Below are 7,377 nucleotides of genomic sequence, written 5' to 3' on the forward strand. Positions count from 1 at the left end.
CATTAGAGGTGTCACTACTTGGACCACCAATGCAATCCAATTGGAAGACAATTTAATGATTGTATGAGAAAGAGTGCCTATTGAGCCAAAGTCTACTAGCTCGCAAGCGATTGGGCATAAGTCCCAATGACCATAACACCCATTTTCAAAGAGCAAAAGGTATCTAAGATGACTTTGGATGACCTCACAAGGCTATTCAAGAAACTCTTAAGGATAATCTTGCTCCAAAAAACAATCATATTGAAATGAGCTGGATGTTTTCAGACATCTATTCCAAGTTGGTACTTAGAGCTAAAGATGTCAAACTCAGATAGCACTTCAAACTAAGATTTCAGAATACTGGAACTAAAAAGACAGAACACTGGAATTGGAAACACAAGATATTGTAATTGAGACTAGAACTAGGATTGCATTCAAAATATCAAATTCCAACTAGTAAGTCTCCAGTATGTCAGTAGTTGGCTTTGGAATTACAGAAAGAGACACAGGACAACAAATGATTACAAACTGATACAAGAGTACAAGTGGCTCAGAATCTAGGCATCTAAGGATTTTAGAGAGTATGAAGGTGTACAAAATGAGTAATGAGTCCTATTTATAGGTCGTCAGACTAGTGTCTGACCTGTACACTGTCAGTTACTATGGTAACTCATTGGTTACTACTTTTGGAAGCTTCATATGTTCGCTAGTCCTGCTCTAGAGGTAGTTCTCGACTTCTACATTCCTCTCTAATACACCAAAATTCCAGATGGAGATTCCTACACTAATTCTTAATTTCCTAATAACAGTTCCAATAATGATTCCTAATTGCTTATTGTTTCTCTTGTATTTGGGCAGCCAACTCTCTTATGTCATCATAGAACTCCAAAGGTGCCTGCTTCTTCCACCATTGAATCGACTTCATCTTGCAAAAGGCTAATGGTCTAACACCAAATTAACTCACACAGTGTCTATCCAGCAAACCCTCTTCTTGTCAGGTGCCTTCTGTAAGGTCCCTAAACCCACCGACACCAAAAGCGGGATGGGACCATTGATAGGTCTCTAGGCCTACTAAGTCAGAGTCCTTAAACAAGAAAAATTCCAAGGAATCCACCCTTACCATTGACAATGGTTTAGGTTTATAGCCCTAGAAGGAGACCTAGTCCTGTCTCATAGTGGAAACGGGACCACAAAAAAAAACTATTCTGGCCCTATAACTTCCATCATTCAGATTAAGATTTCCTTAGCCAACGCTTTTTTCCCCCTAACATGTGTGAGGGCACAACCGTTGGTGGATTCCTCTTCCAAGTGAAGACGTTTCTAAATGTTTTAGTGCGTGGGAATGGATAGTTACCTGACTAACCAGGTCGAACCGTCCTTGATTGACAACCTTAGTCAACCCCCACTTACCACCCCGCATTCACACATGATTCATTTATTTAATTACTACCACGTTCTTATCACAATTAAAATAATGATTCCTTTTATCCTTCATAATAAGATTTTATTAAAACAGCCCTTGAAAACAGTATTGAAAACATTCTTTTAACAAACAGACATCTTTAAACTTAAGACAGGGTAATGTCAATCAAAACATTGTCCATAATAACCATGACCAGTACTCTTCTTGTCTCAAGACCACCTAAGGGTGAAAAAATGGCACCCATTCCTTATTCACAATCCAGAGTGGATAAACACCCACCCAAGGTTCCCGGTGCCCATACACCAAACCAGTTGCCCATACAACCGGGCAGCTCCCCCAGGATAAAAAACGGTATCCTAACTTATGTAGAAACATCAAGACATGACATGTAGTAGAAACTCAACGTTCATGGGGGTAACCGACTTATACGTGGCTGGAAAGCCATCATTATTCATCAAAATATACCAAGGAGTCGGAGGTGTCTTGAGACAAGCTGTCTTAAGGATGGTCAAACATTTCTTTCCTAGGTCAATCAGTCATATCCCAATCATTTCTTTCCTATTTAAAATCATTGCTCGTTGGTTTCTTGGAAGTTACCTTCCCTTTTACAGTCAATTTATCCTTCCTAACCCTTACGTATGCAATGCTAACTTAAAAAGGAACTTTAAAAGACTTAAGCGAACAAAATAAAAATCCACCTGGGACTGGTCGTCCATGTGCTGCTGCGCTGGAGCTTGCAGACTTTCCTCCGTCGGCCTATGGCTAGGCCCAGCCTCATGGTCATAAGTGGCTTTATTTCTTTTGTTGCTAATATCCTCTTCTTCGGTAAGAGGATTTCCTATGGTTCTCTTTGGAGCCATATCGGCAGCCTTATAAAAAGACTTAATCGATTAGAGGTTTAATTGAATAATCTCTTTTCTTCCTTTTTACCCAAAAATAAGGATTTTTGGAGTAAGTAGGTATCCTTGATAGTTTATTGGATGATATATTTCTCCTGTAACTTCTGTGTACTATTAGTAATTTCCCATAATTATCATCTAATTAGGGGAGATATTTTACTGGGTTTCTCCTTAGTCTATATTCCAAGAATATTCTATTTTTGGCCTTCGTAAATTGTAAGTTACCTTTCTGTTAGTGGATTACTCACCCTAGATGTAATTTGATATGCTCTATCTTTAATAATTTTCTCATTAAGTCATAAAATTTATTTATAACATTTTCCTTTTATAATTATGGTCTAATTTAGGCAAACTTTACCGATAGTAATTTCTAATACCAATCATTTAGGCTAAGGTAGTTTTCCGAACCTTCAATAGTGATTTTTGACCTCGGGTATTTATTGGATAATTATATAAATTCATTTACTAATTTCCTTTCTCTATTTTATACACAAAATCGGTTACGTTTAATGAATAGAAGCATGTAAACTAATTATTTGAGATTAAGGTATTTATCGTGGGTTCCTCAAGGTGTATTTTACCTCTCATAATTATCTCAAAGGTTTTTGGATTAATTTACTATTTTTTCTCTTTTATTTTCTCATAAAATTAATATAATTCTACTGAGATAATTAATTAAACTAATTATCTGAGATTAAGATAATTATCATGGGTCTCATAACATATGATCTACCTCGATAATTATCTCAAAGTATTTTGGATTAGTTTACTATTTTCCCCCTTTTTTTCCCAAAACATAGTGTAATTCTGTTGTGATAATTAGTTAAACTAATTATTTAAAGCTAAGATAATTATCATGGGTTTCATAAGATGTATTTTAGCTTTGATAATTATCTCAAAGTATTTTGGATGAATTTGCTATTTTCCCTCTTTTACTTTCCCCTAAAAACAATGTAATTATGCTACGATAATTAGCTAAACTAATTATCCGAGATTAAGATAATTATCATGGGTTTCATAAGATATAATTTACCTCTAATAATTATCTCAAAGCATTTTGGATCAATTTTTTATTTTCTCCTTATTAATTTTTTCTAAAAATAGTGTATTTATGTTAAGTAATTATCACGGGTTTTATAAGATGTGATTTCCTTCTGATAATTATCTCAAATCATTTTGGATCAATTTGTTATTTTCCCCCTTTTAATTTGTCCTAAAAACAGTGTAATTTTGCTAAGATAATTAGGTAAACTAATTATCTGAGATGAAGATAATTATCATGAGTTTCCTAAGATTTTATTTACCTCTGATGATTATCTCAAAGCATTTTGAATCAATTTACGATTTTCCCCCAATTAAAATTTTCCTAAAAATAATGTAATTATCATGCCTTTTCTATAATGTTGTTTACCTCTGAGGTTAAAATAATTATCATGCCTTTTCTATAATGTTGTTTACCTCTGATAATTATCTTAAATCATTTTGAATCAATTTTCTATTTTCCCCGTTTTAATGTATTCTAAAAACAATGTAATTCTATTAAGATAATTAGTTAAACTAATTATCTGAAGTTAACATAATTATCAAGGGTTTCTCAAGATGTGATTTACCTTTGATAATTATCTCAAGGTATTTTGGATCAATTTGCTAATTTTCCCTTTTTAATTTGTCCTAAAAATAGTGTAATTCTGCTAAGATAATTAGGTAAGCTAATTATCTGAGGTTAAGATAATCATCATGGATTTTCTAAGATGTGATTTACCTCTGATAATTATTTCAAAGCATTTTGGATCAATTTGATATTTTTCCTCTTTTAATTTTCCCTAAAAACAATGTAATTATGCTGAGATAATTAGTTAAACTAATTATTTGAGGTTAAGATAATTACCATGGATTTCATAATATGTGATTTACCTTTGATAATTATCTCAAAGTATTTTGAATCAGTTTGCTAATATCTCCCTTTTAATTTATTCTAAAAATAGTGTAATTTTCTAAGATAATTAGGCAAGCTAATTATCTGAGGTTAAGATAATCATCATGGATTCCTTAAGATGTGATTTACCTCTGATAATTATTTCAAAGCATTTTGAATCAATTTGCTATTTTCCCTCTTTTAATTTTCTCTATAAACAGTGTAATTATGCTGAGATAATTAGTTAAACTAATATGTGAGGTTAAGATAATTCTCATTGGTTTTATAAAATGTGGTTTACCTTTGATAGTTATCTCAAAGCATTTTGGATCAATTTGCTAATTTTCCCCTTTTAATTTATCCTAAAAACATTGTAATTATGCTAAGATAATTATGTAGGCTAATTATCTAAGGTTAAGATAATCATCATGGATTTCGTAAGATGTGATTTACCTCTGATAGTTATCTCAAAGCATTTTGAATCAATTTGCTATTCTCCTTAAAAATAGTGTAATTATGCTGAGATAATTAGTTAAACTAATTATCTGAGGTTAAGATAATTATCACGAATTTCTTAAGATGTGATGTACCTCTAATAATTATCTCAAATCATTTTGAATCAATTTGCTATTTTCCCCCTTTTAATTTGTCCTAAAAACAGTGTAATTTTGCTTAATTAATTTTGAAAATTACTCAAAAAATTACAAGATAATTTTCCCTACATAATGATAGTCTAACACAACTTTGATAATTATCTCATCTTAATCTAAACTTAATTAGTATAATTTCCATTAATTTATGATTAAAATGGATAATTTCAATCATAATATGATATAATAATTAATAGCTTAATATCCCTAAGCTTAATCACAATAATAGGCAGAGAATATTTCATTAAGAGAGGATTTTTTAGTATACATAGGATTAATCTTCAATTAATTAAGAAAATTGTAAATAGGTTAACCTAGCTTTGCTAATTAAGAAAGATTAGGGCTAATTACCGTTTAATTAACCAACTAGAGCTTGATCTCTAGTGATTTCTACGTAGAGGTCTCTCTAGATGAGAGAGAGTGTGCCAAGGCTCCGAGTCTAAATTTTTATGAAGGAAAGGGGGTCTTTTTATAGTTTTTCTGGGCCCCGGGCTATTCCTGGCAGGTTTTGGCACCTCAAGCAAGGCCCCAGCTTCTAAGCGCCACCTGCTGCTAAAACTGACTTAGGCAGGTTCCCCACAGCTCCACACTGCCTCTTCAGCTTCGATTTTGACTGATTTTACTAATTTTTAATGATGAAAATTGGAATATCAGTAATTTCTAGAACCTTACTGAAACCATCCAATTTTTATTAACTAATTGAATCCTTAATGTAACCTTTCAGGGCCTGTAACTTTTCCAGATTTTATCGGAATCTGTTTCTGAAAAATACTAACCATAGTAAAGCTCTGGTTATGATTCCAAAAATACCAATATCAGCCCCATGATTGATTAATCATCCAATAGTGTTTTCCAGTTAAATTTACAGGCTTTGTACAATTTCTAAGGTTTCAGAAACTGGAAACCTTACACCTTCTTCCTCTTGGATGGTTCCTAGGATGCCTCTAAGGTAGTGAATCCAGCATTTCTTTTTGAATCAATCTGATAGTGCCTCTTGCTCTAGCTGGTCCTTTCTCTCAATTGTCATTTTGATTTCATAAGGCGTTGTAGCATCCCAAGTCTTGGTGTCAACATTATACATAGTGTATTTGCCTCTTTTCAAGTGAGTTCTGGCCAGTTTGTGACAATAACAAGCGGTATGTATCCATCCCTGATACAATGGCTGGTTGCACTTGATGCGAGCTTCAAACAAAATCTCAGCCATTTCTCTCGATTGAGGTTTAGAATTTGCCTTATTAGCCAATTCCTTCTCTATAATTTTGCATGCCTCAATTGCCGGTTGCAATAGCTGATGAGCCTTTTTATCTAAATTTTACATTGACCCATTAATAACTAAAATCTGTGGAGTTCATCCAATAGCTCATTGGCCACAATCTTTTGTAGTGCATCTTGCAATACTCTATTCCATGCTAGCCATTCCATGGTTGCCTCCTCATACCATGTTCGGAGCCTATGTGTGATCTCAAGATATTTTTGATGGTATGTTGGCTCAGTGTGAGGTGGATAGAGAGCGAGAAAGAAGTGAGGTAACTCAGCTTCTTTGGCTGGATAGCATACAACGGTGTTGGAGAATTGGAGACAAACTTTAGAAGATTCAACACCGTTTGATTCTCTGGATGCATCATTTTCCTTGTAAGCTTGACCAAGTGAAACACAATCTTGAGATGTGTTTCTTGTTCTCTGATAGCCATTTTTTCTTGGGTCCTCTGCTGCTATCTTCATTGCGCTCTAACAAATCCTTGACCCTGAGATCCTGAACACCTCTGACACTTTGCATTTGTACCGGCATTTCCTTCAGTTATTGTTTGATTTTAGGCATACACTTGTATGTGACTTTGTTACCCACAGAAGCATTTTCACTTGAAGCCCAAGTGACTTGAGGTTTGTTGTAGTCAATTTTGTATTCCTTGGATACACTACCCTATCATTCATGGTAAGGTCCCATTCTAGAATTCTTTCTAGCACTTGGGTACATGCAGGATGCACAGGTAACTGACAAACTGTCTAGTCGTGGTAACTGGCGAGTTTCCAGTCTGCAACCATCCATCTTGCTCCCACATAGAGTATTTGAAATCTTTCTAGATCCAAGTACACTAAATAGTCGTCTAAAAATTGCTCGATCTAAATAATTATGGCTCTCTGTAGACTCTTGTTTAGTGCTAGTAACTCAGTAGAATGATTGTGATGAGATTCAGAGTTAGTAAGCAATAAAACCGCTTTCCCTTGATTTTTGACTTGAACCTTGCCTCGCCTTCTTGTCTTTCAATCTGTTGAGGTGGAGTTTGACTGTTTCCAGCTACTGGTTTGTTGTTTTTAGTTGGTTGACCTGAAGTTGGATCTAGAGGTGTACTCCCGATTGCTGACCCCCCAGCACAACTGAACCAGTATTATGGCCACATGTGACATCCTCATCATCATCATGATAATCATATGGTTTCTTCTCGTTTTGATGATCCTAATCTTGATCTTTATCCTCATCATCATATTCTTCATAATCCTTATCCTTATATT

The sequence above is a fragment of the Adiantum capillus-veneris genome, chromosome 7 (genome assembly GCF_014529385.1).
Source record: "Adiantum capillus-veneris isolate H3 chromosome 7, ASM1452938v2, whole genome shotgun sequence".
Taxonomy (NCBI): Eukaryota; Viridiplantae; Streptophyta; class Polypodiopsida; order Polypodiales; family Pteridaceae; genus Adiantum; species Adiantum capillus-veneris.